At 40.8% G+C, this 14030-nt stretch overlaps 1 pseudogene; it reads right to left on the minus strand.

The window, feature by feature from the left end:
* Positions 1–4439: 4439 nt before the first annotated feature.
* Positions 4440–14030, minus strand: part of LOC104847135 (class I histocompatibility antigen, Gogo-OKO alpha chain-like) — a 49745-nt pseudogene continuing 40154 nt past the window's right edge.

Consider the following 14030-nt stretch of genomic DNA (forward strand, 5'->3'; position numbering starts at 1 on the left):
ATTGGTAAACTGCAACGACACTCATGGAACTGGATCCGAACTACAAAAACCATGAGCTTTGGGCCTCCTGAATACAGTGTGAAGTTCCATTGCTGTCTGCTGCTGGAACTTGGGCACAACACACCCATAGGCTGTTACAAGATATATTAATTTCTATGTCACATTCTTCTCTCCTCACTGAAGATAACACCTGCCCTCAAAAAAAAAAAAATTTTTTTTTAGCTTCCGCTAATTACTCAATTACTGTTCTTTATAGTTTTATCTCATATGTATGAATCGCTGAAGAATATATTGTTTCATTTCCCACATTTGACACTTACATAAATGAAATCATACTGTATCCACCTCTGTGATTTTCTTATTATTCTACATACACCGTTTTGTTCACTGAAATACCTCTGGCCATAGACTAGTGCCTGACACGTAAGGGCACTAAACTTGTGGAATAAATGAATGAAGTAATTAACTCTGGAGAATCATTAAGGTGACTTTTGAGAATCTTTCATGCTGATTAATTGAATTTTATTTCTTTATGCTACTGTAGTATTCCAGTGTATTAATAAGCCATAATAAATGTATACCTTCTACCCCTGTTGGATAGAAAGCTGAGCTGTTTCAAGTATTTTGCTATTATCGCAATGCAACAATGATTATTTTGCATAAGTCTGCCAGGGTGCATATACAAATGTTTCTCTAGGGAAGTTGTTTGTAATCACAGATGTACGTTAGCATCACCTGCGGAGGTTTAAAAAAAAAAATATGGATGCGGGGGGCGCCTTCTCAGACCAACAGAAATCAGATGTCTGAGGTGGTATTTAGTTATCAGTTGCTGTGTAACAAATTATCCCCAACTTAGCAGGGTAAAACAACATACATTTATTATCTTACAGTTTCTGTGAGTCAGCAATACATCTTAGCTGCATCATCTGCTTCATGATCTTTCACAAGGCTGCCAGGAAGGGGTTGTTCAGAGTCATCTCAAGATTCAGTTGGGGCAGGATTCACTTCTAAGCTCATTTGGTGATTGCTGGCAGGTTTCACAAGAAGGAAACCCTTGTGCTTAAGTGCTATGGCTGGTAACCAAGAGGTCGGCAGTTTGAATCTGCCAGGCGCTCCTTGGAAACTCTGTGGGGCAGTTCTACTCTGTCCTATAGGGCCGCTATGAGTCGGAATTGGCTCGATGGCACTGGGTTTGGTCTTTGGCGGGTTTCATTTCCTCACAGGTCTTTGAACTGAGGACCTCAGTTCCTTGCTGGTTATTGGCTGGAAGCTGCCCTTGCCAGGTGGCTCTCTCCATAGATCAAGCATGTGAGAAGAACCAGAGAAAAAATGCCAACAAGATGGAAGTCACAGTCTTTTGTAATCTAGTCAGGGAAATAACAATTCCATCACTTTTGCCATATTCTATTAGTTAGAAGCAAGTCCTTAAGTCCATCCCATACACAAAAGGGAGGGAATTACACAAGGGCATAAATACCAGGAGGCAGAGACTGTTGGGAGCCATGTCAGAAGCTACCCTACCACAGGTAGAGCCTAGGCATCTGTATTTCTATATACCCATCCTTAGGTAATTCTGGTACACTTTGAGGATGGAGAGCCATTATTCTACAGCTGTTTTTCACAAATATTTGATGATATTCTCTACAAGAATTTTGGAAATTATGTACTAGTCATGGACTGAATTGTGTCCCCAAAAAATATGTGTATAAATTTGGCTAGGTTATTTTCCCAGTATTATGTGATCGTCCACCATTTTGTTATCTGATGTGATTTCCCTATGTGTTGTAAATCCTAACTCTGTGATGTTAATGAGGTGGAATAGGCGGCAGTTATGTTAATGAGGCAGGACTCAATCTACAAGATTGGATTGTGTCTTGAGCCAATCTCTTTTGAGACATTAAAGAGAGAAGTGAGCACAGGGAAAGGGGTTCCTCTTACCACCAAGAAAGCAGTGCCAGGAACACAGCACATTCTTTGGACAAGGGTTACTGTTCAGAGAAGATCCTAGTCCAGGGGAATACTGAAGAGATGGACCTTCCTCCAGAGCAGAGAGAGAGAAAGCCTTCCATTGGAGCTGATGCCCTGAATTTGGACTTCTACCCTACTAGCCTGTGAGAAAATAAATTTCTCTTTATTAAAACCATCCACTTGTGGTATTTCTGTTATAGCAGCACTAGATAACTAACATAATATCCCTTTGATTTTTAATTTAATGTATGCATGTTTTGTTGTTGTTGTTAGGTGCTGTCAAGTTTCTGACTTGTAGTGACTCTATGTACTCGATGGCACTGGGACTGGGTAGTGACTCTATGTACAGCAAAACAAAACACTGTCTGGCTCTGCCCCATCTTCACAATCATTGCTGTGTTTAAGCCCATTGTTGCAGTCAGTGTGTCAATCGACCTCATTGGGAGTCTTCTTCTTTTTCAGTGACCCTCTACTTTACCAAGCATGATGTTCTTTGCCTGGGACTGGTCCCTCCTGATAACATGTTCTAAGTAAGTAAGGTAAAGTCTTGCCATCCTTGAATCCCAGGAGCATTCTGGCTGCACTTTTTCCAAGAGAGATCTGTTTGTTCTTCTGGTAGTTCATGGTATATTCAGTATCCTTCACCAGTGGCATAATTCAGAGGTGTCAATTCTTCTTCGGTCTTCCTTACTCATTGTCCAGATTTTGAATGCATATGAGGCAATTAAAAATACCATGGCTTTGGTCAGGCACAACTTAGTCATCAAAGTGATACATTTGCTTGTTAATTATGGATCCAAGTAAAATGAAATCCTTAACAACTTCAATCCCTTCTTCATTTATCATGATGTTGCTTATTGGTCCAGTTGTGAGGATTTTTGTTTTCTTTTAATGTTGAGGTGTAATCCATACTGAAGACTTTAGTCTTTGATCTTTGTCAGTAAGCATTTAAAGTCCTCTTAGCCTTCAGCAAGCAAGGTTATGTCATCTGCATATTGCAGGTTATTAATGAGTCTTCCATCAATCCTGATGTCAAATTCTTCTTCATATAGTTCAACTTCTCAATTACTCATACAGATTAAGTATGGTGAAAGGATACAGCCCTGATGCACACCTGTCCTAATTTTAAACTGAGTTTTAGTAACCTTAAATAGTTGCAAAAAGAGTAATTTTTACTTCTTTTAAGCATTGACATCTTAATACCAAAGTGTAGGTTTTAAATTTTCTGCAATGAATTATTTTTTAATAATTATTCCAGTCACAGTTATAAAATAAAAATTTTAAAGATACTTCAAATAGCATCACAATATAAACTACCTTGGAATTCATTTAATAAATGATATATAAGACCTCTATAAGGATTCTACTGGAAACCTTGGTGGCATAGTGGTTAAGTGCTATGGCTGCTAACCAAAGGGTTGGCAGTTCAAATCTGCCAGGTGCTCCTTGGAAACTCTATGGGGCAGTTCTGCTCTGTCCTGTAGGGTCGCTTTGAGTTGGAATCGACTCGACAGCACTAGGTTTGGTTTTTGGTTTTTTATAAGGATTCTACAAAATATTATGAATAATAAATAAAGGCTGAAATAAATGGAGTGATATGCCATTTTCATGGACTTGAAGACTTGATAGATTCTTTCAAAACAATCCTAATCAAAATCCCACTGGATAATTTCTTCTGTTGAAGCTGAAAAACTGATTCTGAAATTTACATTAAAATGTTAAGGACCTAGAACAAAAAAGACTCTTAAAGAAGAACAAGGGGAAATGATCTACCAGATATCAGTGCTTAACCTAGAGCTACAGTAATTAAGAGGGTGAAGTATTAGCAAAAGGACAGAAAATATATGTAATAGAATATAAAGTACAGAAAGTCACATGTATTTATAACATATGAAAAAGATGGCACTTCAAAGCTGTGAGAAATATGAGAAAATATATGACTTGACACCTAATTTGCAAATACACAAAGTAAAATCAATTGCAGATGTAAGTACGAGAGTTAAAATCAAGCTTCTAGAAGTAACATGGGACAATATCTTCACAATAAGGATGCTTTCTTAATACAAAAACATACTAACCATAAAAAATATGGATAAAGTTAGACTACATTAACATGAATAGATTCTTTTTATGAAGCCACAGAGTGGGAAAAGGTACTTACTACACTTATGATAAAAAGGGGTTTATGTGGAGAATATATAAAGAATTCTTACAAATGAATAAAAGAAAAGCCACTGAGTTGAAAAATGGGTAATGGACTGAAACAGGCTCTTTACCAAAAGAGGTATCTAAAAGAACAATAAATCAGAAAAAAAAATGTTCAACCTCATTAGCTATTAGAGAAATAAACTTTAAAATCATTATGAGATCCATTACACAGCCACCAGAGTATCTAAAAAAAAAAAAAAAAAAGACCAATAATAGGAAATGTTATCAAGTATACAAGACAATGCTTGTGGAACAGTGGGTACTCTCCTACACTGGAGGTGTGAAAATAAATTGATACAACCATTTGAATAATCAAATTCATTATCAGATTCTCATTTTCAACAGAGAAGTGAGAAATTGCAGCTCAGAGCAACAGGAAGTTACATCAGAGAGTCCAGCCTCACTACTGCTGGAACAGGGAGGGACACAGGTCAGTGTGGGGAGGGGTGTCCTAGTGGGCAGGGGTAGATGTCTTAGTTATCTAGTGCTGCTATAACAGAAATACCACAGGTGGATGGTTTTAACAAAGAGAAATTTATTCTCTCACAGTTTACGATGCTACAAGCCCAAATTCAGGGTGCCAGGTCTAGTGGAAGACTTTCTCTCTCTCTTGGTTTTGGGGTAAGGCCTAGGAGCTTCTCAGGGCAAGGAAGCACACTCTTGGCTCTTCTTGTTTGCTGGTAATGAGCCCCCCTTCCCAGTCTCTCTGCTCACTTTTCTCTTTTATATCTCAAAAGAGATTGACTCAAGACCAAGCTAATCTTGTAGATTGAGTCTTGTCTCATTAACATAACTGCCTCTAAGCCTGCCTCATTAACATTAACATCATAGAGGTGGAATTTACAACACATAGGAAAATCACATCAGATGACAAAATGGTGGATAATCACACAATACTGGGAATCATGGCCTAGCTAAATTGACACAAATTTAGGGCAGATACAATTTAGTCCATAACAGGTGGGTTAGTTCCACCACATCCTCATGTTATGCTGATAGGAATGCGGACACATCAGACATCAGTTGCAGAAAGAGAAGTTAGGGGTTCTTGAATCACAAAGTAGGTTGTGAACAAATCTCGTATCATAGCAGTCTCATGCTACAGAAGAAAAGAATCATGAACAAGTTAAAGTCAGTCACTATAAGTGTTGACACTCTGAACAGCCCACCACAATTTCAAAATGCCCAAATCCAAAGAGTCCCCATAACCCAGTCTTGTCCCCCCTGCTCCAACCCCTGCAGAGTCTCACCTTTAGAAGCCCTGAGAGATACATTGGAGAGCTTGGCACTGTCCGTGCCTGGAGAAGAACAAAAACAGGACCTTGTCAGAACCCAGGGAAGATAAGACTAGGAGAATGGGAATTATGGGGTGAGGGGGCTCCCACACAGGCTCCCATCTACACTATCCCAAGAGTCTCAGGATCAGGCTCTCTTCCTTCATACTTACTTGCAGCTTGAGTGTAGCTCCCTCCTTTCCCACCTGTGGGAACAAAGCACTCTGTGAGAGATTGGGGAGTAGGAAGGACCATGAGGTCCTAGAAGAGCTCTCTAGTCCTGAATCCCAGAGAAGGTTCCAGAACTGTGACTGGACTAACAACACTCCTGGAAATCTGTCCTCAGCAGAACCTTCCTCTGTGACCTTTGATTATTGTGAATAAAGTCTCCATCATCAAAACCTTAAGGCAGAAGATCTGCCCTTCATTTCCACATGTGCTTTACAAAAGAGTAATTGTTAGCACACAGGGACCCAGACTGGGTTAGCACCTGTGTGGACTGTGCCACCCAAAATGAGGTGGCAAATCTCCTACCTGGGACTTGAAACCACCCAGTGGGACAAGAAAACTCACACAACTACCCCCATCCTACCTGATCTCTTCTTTCTCCAGACCACAGCTCCAGTCACCACAGCTCTGATGACTACAACTCCAAGGAGAACCAGGCCAGCAATGATTCCTCTGATGGAGGTGATGGACTTGGAACAGTTCTGGAAAGAGAAGGGAGGTGAGGAGCTCTGAATCCTTGGAGGTTTCCAGAAGGCCTCCTGCCCTTCTTGCCCCATCTCAAGGTGAGGGGCTGATGTATGTGTATCTCTGTTCATCTCCAGAGGGCACCACCATGATTGCCCACTTCTGGAAGGTTCTGTCCCCTGCAGGCCTGGTCTCCACAAACTCTGTGTCCTGGTCCTGTTTCACTGCCAAGTCAGGGTGACCTCTACCAGGTAGAAGCCCAGAGCCTACCACCTCACTGTGACCTTATGGTCAGAGAGGTGGTGGTTGGTCATATGTGTCTTTGGAGACACTGAGGGGAAAGTTCAGAAAATTCAAGAACTCTGCATTACCTCCCGTGGATCATATCTTAGTTGTCTAGTGCTGCTATAACAGATAAAACACAAGTAGATGGCTTTAACAAATGGAAATTAATTTATTTTCTCACAGTTTAGGAGGCTAGAAGTCTGAATTCAGACCGTTGGCTCTAGGGGAAGGCTTTCTTTCTCTGTCAGCTCGGGGGGAATGTTCTTGTCTCTTCAGTTTGTTTCCTGGTTCCTTGGAGATCTCTATATGGCTTGGCATCAATCTTCCCCCATCTCTACTGTTCTACTTGCTTGTTTAATCTCTTTACATCTCAAAAGAAATAAAGCGAAAATACATCTTACATTAATTCTGCCTCATTAACATAACAAAGACAACCCATAGCATAGAGGTTAGAATTTTGGGGGGACATAATTCAATTCATAACATTCTACCCTTTGGCCACCCAAAATTCATGCCCTTGTCACATGCAAAACACACTCACCTATCACATCATCCCCAAAGTCTTAAATCAACTCCAGGCTCAAAATCTCAAATATGGGTGAGACTTAAGGCGTATTCTATCCTAGGGCATAATTCCTCTTCATCTGTGAACCTGTGAAATCTTGAATACAAGTTATCTGCTTCTATAGTACAATGAAAGAAGAGGCACAAGGTAGACATTTCCACTACAAATGGGAGGAACTGGAGGGAATGAAGGGATAGCAGGTACAAGCAAATCCAAAACCCAGCAGAAAAAATTACATTAGATCTCAAGGCTTGAAAAAAATCACCTCTTCTCTGAGACCATCTGGGCAATAGCCCTGCTCTCCAGACTCTGGGTGTTGGCCATGCCCTCTGAATTCTGGGTGGACATTCCTTGGCCCCAAGCTTGTGTCCCATCTTCCAGGCCCACTGGGATGGCAACTGTGCTCCCTCCGCTTTATGTGGCCTCATTCTCCTCGTCCATCTGCATGGCAACCCCACCCCTCAACCCCAGCAGAACCCCTTTTTCTGCTGGTTGAGTATGGAAGCCCCACCCCCTCAGCTTTGGGCAATGGCCCATCCACCTGGCACACCTTAATGATAGCCCCACACTCTGGAAGCAAGTTGGTGAAGATCCAACTCTTTGAAACCTAGGAGGGTGTGGTCCCACACTTTGTGATCCAGGAAACCATTGCCCCACTCTTTGAAACTGAGAAGACACTGCTTCCTGTGTTCCTCCCAACAGTTCTGCTGATCTGCAAGCTGCTCCAGGGATGGTAATTTTCTTTTCTTGGAGAACAACAGATGTAGCTCCTTTGGTCTGTTTCCTGCCTGTAGAATTCCAAGAAGCACACAGCGTTCTTTCCTTTCATTCTTTCTCTGACCCCTTAAGTCTAAGTTGATGGGTTTTCTGCTGTTGTAATTCATTAGATCCTTCAGTCACAGGCTTAATCTGCTATCTTTTTCCATAGAGATTACAGCCTTGGAAACCCTATGGAGGAGCTCTACTCTGTCCTATAGGGTCACTGTGAGTCAGAATCAGCACACAAGAACAACAACAGTAAACAATGAAAACTGAGCTAACCAAAAGTATAACATATCTATGTTGGGAGGACAGGGGTATGTGAAGGAGAGATAATCCATTATAGATGATACGTAAAACTGAAAAACAAAGAACGAGCAGTATAAATACGTTATGTAGAGGCATAGAAATAACACTAAAGAGAATCAACTGAAAGAATTTAAAGTGGTTCCTTCTGGGGCCCTGGTGGCACAGCAGTTAAGAACTCAGGCTGTTAACCAAAAGGTCACCAGCTCGAGTCCACCAGCCCTTCCTTGGAAACCCTATGGAGTAGTTCTACTCTGTCCTACAGGGTTGTTATGAATCGGAATCAACTCAATAGAAACAGATTTGGTTTTGGTTATTTTCTGGAGTTCAGGAAATGGGGTACATGGAAGACTGAGGATGGCTTCTTCAAAACAAGCCTTGTAAAGTTTTTGAATTTTTAAACTGTGTGCCTATATTCATTCGATAAAAATAAAAGCTCAACATTTTTAGAAGAAAATATCATGGGTGAGCGAATAGACTCAGAATTGTTCTATAAGGAGTGCCATGGAAATGAGGCAGTAACTGGAGTGAGACATGGGATCAGGTGATGAGGTTTTATAGGATTTTGCTTTAATTTATTTAGTTTTTGTCTGTTTAAATGGGAGATTTTACAACATGTGTGTATGCAAGAATGAATGAGCCAGTACAGTGGGAAACTAATGATGAAGAAGAGGGAAATGAGACCAGCACAGGAACACAGGTCTGTCTGACTCCAAGAATCAGTCCATTTAATGTCAGAGTATTTTGTCTTTAGAAGGAAAGGGAACGGTCAATGTACATCTGCCATATTCCAAAACCTGCACTAGGTTCTTCACACTCATGTCTCATATCACCATTACACAGCCCAGCCCAAACCCACAGTGGATGGACAGACATACATCAGTGCCTTCCCATTTTGAAGCATGCAGGTGACATAAATGCGGGCTGCAAATCCTTGTGAGAGTCAGTTTTCATCAGGTTCATTCATACCCAGAGAGTGTGTGTTGGGGGAGGAATAGCTTAAAGTAGGGAAGATCTCCGATTAGATTCCCCATTTAGAGCCGGGGACTCTTGCTGGTCAGGAATGCACTCACATTCCAGAGGATGGTTTAGACATCCCTGTGCTGTTCCCTGCCTTTAACTACCAGGAGTGCTTGATGTACCTACCATGGGCAACAAGGACAGAGGTCTCCCCCGCTTCTTCCTCATCTACTCCTAAACCCAAATTTTCATCCCATCTGCTTGGATCTTCATGTTCCTTAGAGTCATTCCCTTCAGGACAAAGTATCCCCTCAGGGTCTGATATGGATCATTAGTCACAGAACAACACTGATTGATTTTGTACAGAAAACCCCATCACCACTGGGTGAGGGGAGCAATAGAAGGAGTTGAAGGGGTAACGAACACCATCTTGTTACAACCGAACAACCTTGTAAATTGGAGGATTATTACCCTCAGTTTATAGATCAAAAAACCAAGTCTTGTTGTTAGGTGCCAGCAAGTTGACTCCAACTCAGAGCGAACTTACATACAACAGAACAAAATGTTGCCCAGTCCTGAGCCATTCTCATGTTCCTTGCTATGGTTCAGCCCATTGTTGTAGCCCCCATGTTAATCCATCTCATTGAGAGTCTCCCTCTTTTTCGCTGACCCTCTACTTTACCAAGCATTTACCAAGTCTTTGGTCAACGATTGGTCCCTCCTGACAATGTGTCCAAAGTAAGTGAAATGAAGCTTCACCACCCTCACTTCTAAGGAGCATTCTGGCTATACTTCCTCCAAGACTGATTTGTTTGTTTTTCTGGAAGTTCATGGTATATTCAATATTCTTTGCCAATGTCACAATTCAAATGTGTCAGTACTTTGGTCTTCCTTTTTCATTGTCCAGCTTTGCTACGCATAGGAGGCAATTCAAAATACCATGGCTTGAGTCAGGTGTACCTTACACATTGAAGTGGCATCTTTGCTTTTTAAGATATTAAAACATAATTTATTTTTGTTGAGAATTTTAAAGAGGTTTTTTGCCACAAATTTTCTCAGTGCAATATGGTGTTTGATTTCTTGACTGCTGCTTCCACAGGCATTGATTGTTGATTCAAATAGAATGAATTCCTTGATAAATTCAATTTCTTCACTGTTTATCATGACATTGTTTATGGGCCCAGTTGTGAATATTTTCATTTCCTTCACATTCAGTTATAATCCATGTTGAAGGCTGTAGTCTTTTGCCTTCATCAGTAAGTGATTCGAATTGTTTTAATTTTCAGCCAGCAAAATTGTTTCATCTGCATATCACAGGTGGTTAATGAGTCTTCCTCCAATTCTGGTGCTGCTTTCTTCTACATACAGTCTAGCTTCTCAAATTATTTGTTGTGGATACAGATTGAATAAGTAAGGTGAAAGGATACAACTCTGCTGTACAATTTTTCCAATTTTAAACCATGTGGTATCCCTTGTTCTGTTTGAACACTGCCTCTTGATCCATGTACACTTTAAAAAAAAAATTTGGTTGCAATATACACAAACATACAACCGTTCACAATTTCTCCATGTACAGTTCTATGACATTGGTTAAATACTGCACAATTTGTCACCATCCTTACTACTTCTGCCTATAGTGTTACATCACCATTAATTTAGACTGTGCCTTAAAGTTCTCATCTGCACTTTAGATTAACTGTTGTCAGTTTTAATTAACTGTTGTCAGTTTTAATTCATATAGATAATTCTTTATAAGATCATAATGCTCAAAACAAACATTCTATATTAATTGAGCTAAATGTTGCCCAATGTTAGTGAAACTGTCACGGCTAAGGGGCACCTAAGAGAACATAATAGAGACTAAATGAAATATAATATCCTGAGTGGGCACAGAGAAAGAACATTAGGGAAAAACTAATAAAATCCAAATAAGGTATGGAGTTCAGTTAATAATAATAAGGTATCAATATTGCTTCATTAGCTGGGATAAGTGTGCGGTGCAATGCTGACAATAGGGGAAACTGAGTTTTGGGTTATATGGGAATTGACCTGAACAGGGGACAGCTTTAAATTAGGCACAGATAAGTGGAATCATTTCCAGCTGATCCAGGCAGTGGTCAAGCATATTAGTCATTTGGCCCTAAGACCTACTGAGATATTTGTATGTGTGTGTGTGAAACAGTTATAGTCATTTGGCCCTAAGACCTACTGAGATATTTGTATGTGTGTATGTGAAACAGTTACTGCCCTGTCTCCAGGGTTTTGGGAAAAAGTTTTATTCTGTAGTCATCCTGTCAGAAATATCTCCTGGCTTTGTAGTGGGCCCTAGTAGATTTTGGAATTCAAGGTCTTGGTACAGCAAATGACCAAGTAAGTGACTTGAGATGCCCATCATGATCAGGATTTTATAGGATCCACATTGCTCTCCGGTACTCAATCCTCAAGGGGAAGTAGCATATGTAGCATCAGGCTTGAGCAGGTACTGAAAGCACAGGTAAGTTGCAGAGACAACACTCCTAGTGTTCTTATTGCTGCTGCAGAGTTCACTCTTCCTTGTCTCATTCTTGTGGTCTATGAGAAGTTCTCTATTGTCAGTCGACTGTAGAGGAAGAAATCTGATCCTAGGTTACATATGGTTTTGAACTTGCTTTTAATAGTTGGAAGTGGACTGCTGCAACGTTACAGTCTCATCCGAGGACATTCATAAGGAACAGGGAAAGAATTCTTTGTAGTAAGTAGATTTCAAACAGACCATCTAGAAAAGTCTTCATTTCCAAAAGGAGAAGTATCTTGTGGTTAGATCTTCATCGGTGAATAAACCAACCAACCAAACAAAACCAACCCATTGCTGTTGAGTCAATTCCAACTCATACCAACCCTATAGGACAGAGTAGAACTGGCCCATAGGGTTTTCAGGGAGCAGCTAATGGATTAGAACTGCTGACCTTTTGGTTAGCAGCCAAACTCTTAACCACTCATCAGTGCATACAGAGTCGCTAACAGTTTGCTCAGATATTCAACGACTTAGAGGGAATGAGATGGAAAGATTTGTTATAAGAAAATTTGGGGAAGAAATGTGAACCACTAATATGGTACAGTAGGTATTCACACTAACCCTCATATTAACAAAAATAGATTGATAAAATAATTTAAAAACATTGAAGAGCTTGTACTTTAATGGTAATTGACTAGCCAAAATTCAGGAAGCTCTGAATTTACTTTCATCCTGATGTTATTTACTGAGTGTAGAAAACTAAAGCTTTCATTTTCATAGCCTTGTGGATATTTGGAAGAAAAGGCAACTCTCAGGGAACACTCGGAGTGGGAAACCTAACAGGATGATCTCTTCCATTAAACTTCAACCCCAAATGGCCAGGTTTCCAGTGTTAGGGAATGTCCACTTCTCAAGGGACTACAGAGATCGTCACCTTGGTGCTGGTAGCATGGGAAAAAAAAAATTCTTCCTGAGGTTTCACTACCTGTGACCTCTCAGATCAATCTGCAACCCATGTTCACACTAAATGTGTGGTCTGAAAATCCTCAGGCCATGAATTTTATTTAAAATTCACCAGACTGTAAGACACCTGGCAAAAGCAAACAGCAATCCTATCTGGAGGAATATATTAGCATCTAGGCTTTGAAAATTCCGACAAATCATTTTATAAGTACTATGAGCACTTGATAGTGAAAACATTCGTTCACAAGAAAACAATATACCAGGAAAGAATAAGCAGAAGTAACAGACAGTAGAATCATAAAACTCAGATATTAGAATAATAATAAAAGGCTGTAATGTAGCTAGCTATGTTTACTATTATAAAAATGGTGTGGGGGCGGTCTGACCTCTTCTAAGTTCACAAGGCGGAGGGAGAAGCAAGGCTGATTCCTATGAGGTGGAAGTCAGTCATGCCTTCTCTCTTCTCCATCTCTACCAATTCTGACATCAACCATTACCCCCAGAGCATTCTCTACTTCTCTGCTGGGTTCAGTAATTGATTACAATGACCATACAGAACTTACAAACAATTCTCATATTTATGGGATTTACTAGGTAAATAACAGATTACAATTCAGTTCAGGAATGCTCAGCATACAGTTCTTCCTTCAGGACAGCCTCTTCCCCACCGTGGTAGCAGACACACCTCTCTTTGGCCCCTCAGCCTCTATCCGGCTCAGGAAAGTGTTACAAAACTCTCTTAGCCCCTGCCAACAAGTTATGAGAGGCACCCCACTTTGCCAGTAAGCCTAGACCCAAAGACACTCAGCTTTCTCCCTCCATGGGCCAGGAAGCCCACTTTGTGGTCTCCTGCGCATCTCTTCTGCTGCTGTTTCTCTGCCACCTTTTCTCACCATCTTCAGTGCCACAGCTCTCTCTCCCTTGGTCTTCTGGCTCCAGGAGCTTCTCAGTGCAGGGATCCTGGGTCCAAAGGACACACTCAGCTCATGGGTGTTCTTTACTGATGGCTGGGGGATCCTCCCTTTCCCGCCTCTGGGGTGGCTCATCAAGGCCAGTGGGATGGCAAAACTGATCAATTCCCTTGGTGGGTCACAATTACCTTACTTGCAAAGTCTTACCCAATCGCTTGGGTGAGAGCAACAAAACCATGGCAAGAAAGCCCACACAAAAGGCTTTTCTTGCCATGGTTCTTTCATACCTGGAGGATAATTTCCCCCTCCCAATCATTTTACTAATCCAAAACAGTCATTAACAATTTGTCCTACATTAGGGCAAAGAGTCCTAAGGATGAGATTACTCAGGTACTAGCCACTCAGGTCTGTTCCAGGAGTCCATCTGATCTGGTCAGGTTCTCCAAAAGTCATCTCAGCTTCACCTTTCCTGATATCTGATAAAATTTAAGTTGAGAGAAGACTATTCCTTTGCTCTGAGCCTCACAAGGTATCAGTATAGCAAATTTTTAAGGGATTTTAGGTTTGAACACTGTAATCCAGTCCAGCAATGCCTCCCCCTTAGTCCACACTTTCACACTTATAGCTTCTACAATTACAGTTTT

The sequence above is a fragment of the Loxodonta africana genome, chromosome 1, assembly GCF_030014295.1.
Source record: "Loxodonta africana isolate mLoxAfr1 chromosome 1, mLoxAfr1.hap2, whole genome shotgun sequence".
Taxonomy (NCBI): domain Eukaryota; kingdom Metazoa; phylum Chordata; class Mammalia; order Proboscidea; family Elephantidae; genus Loxodonta; species Loxodonta africana.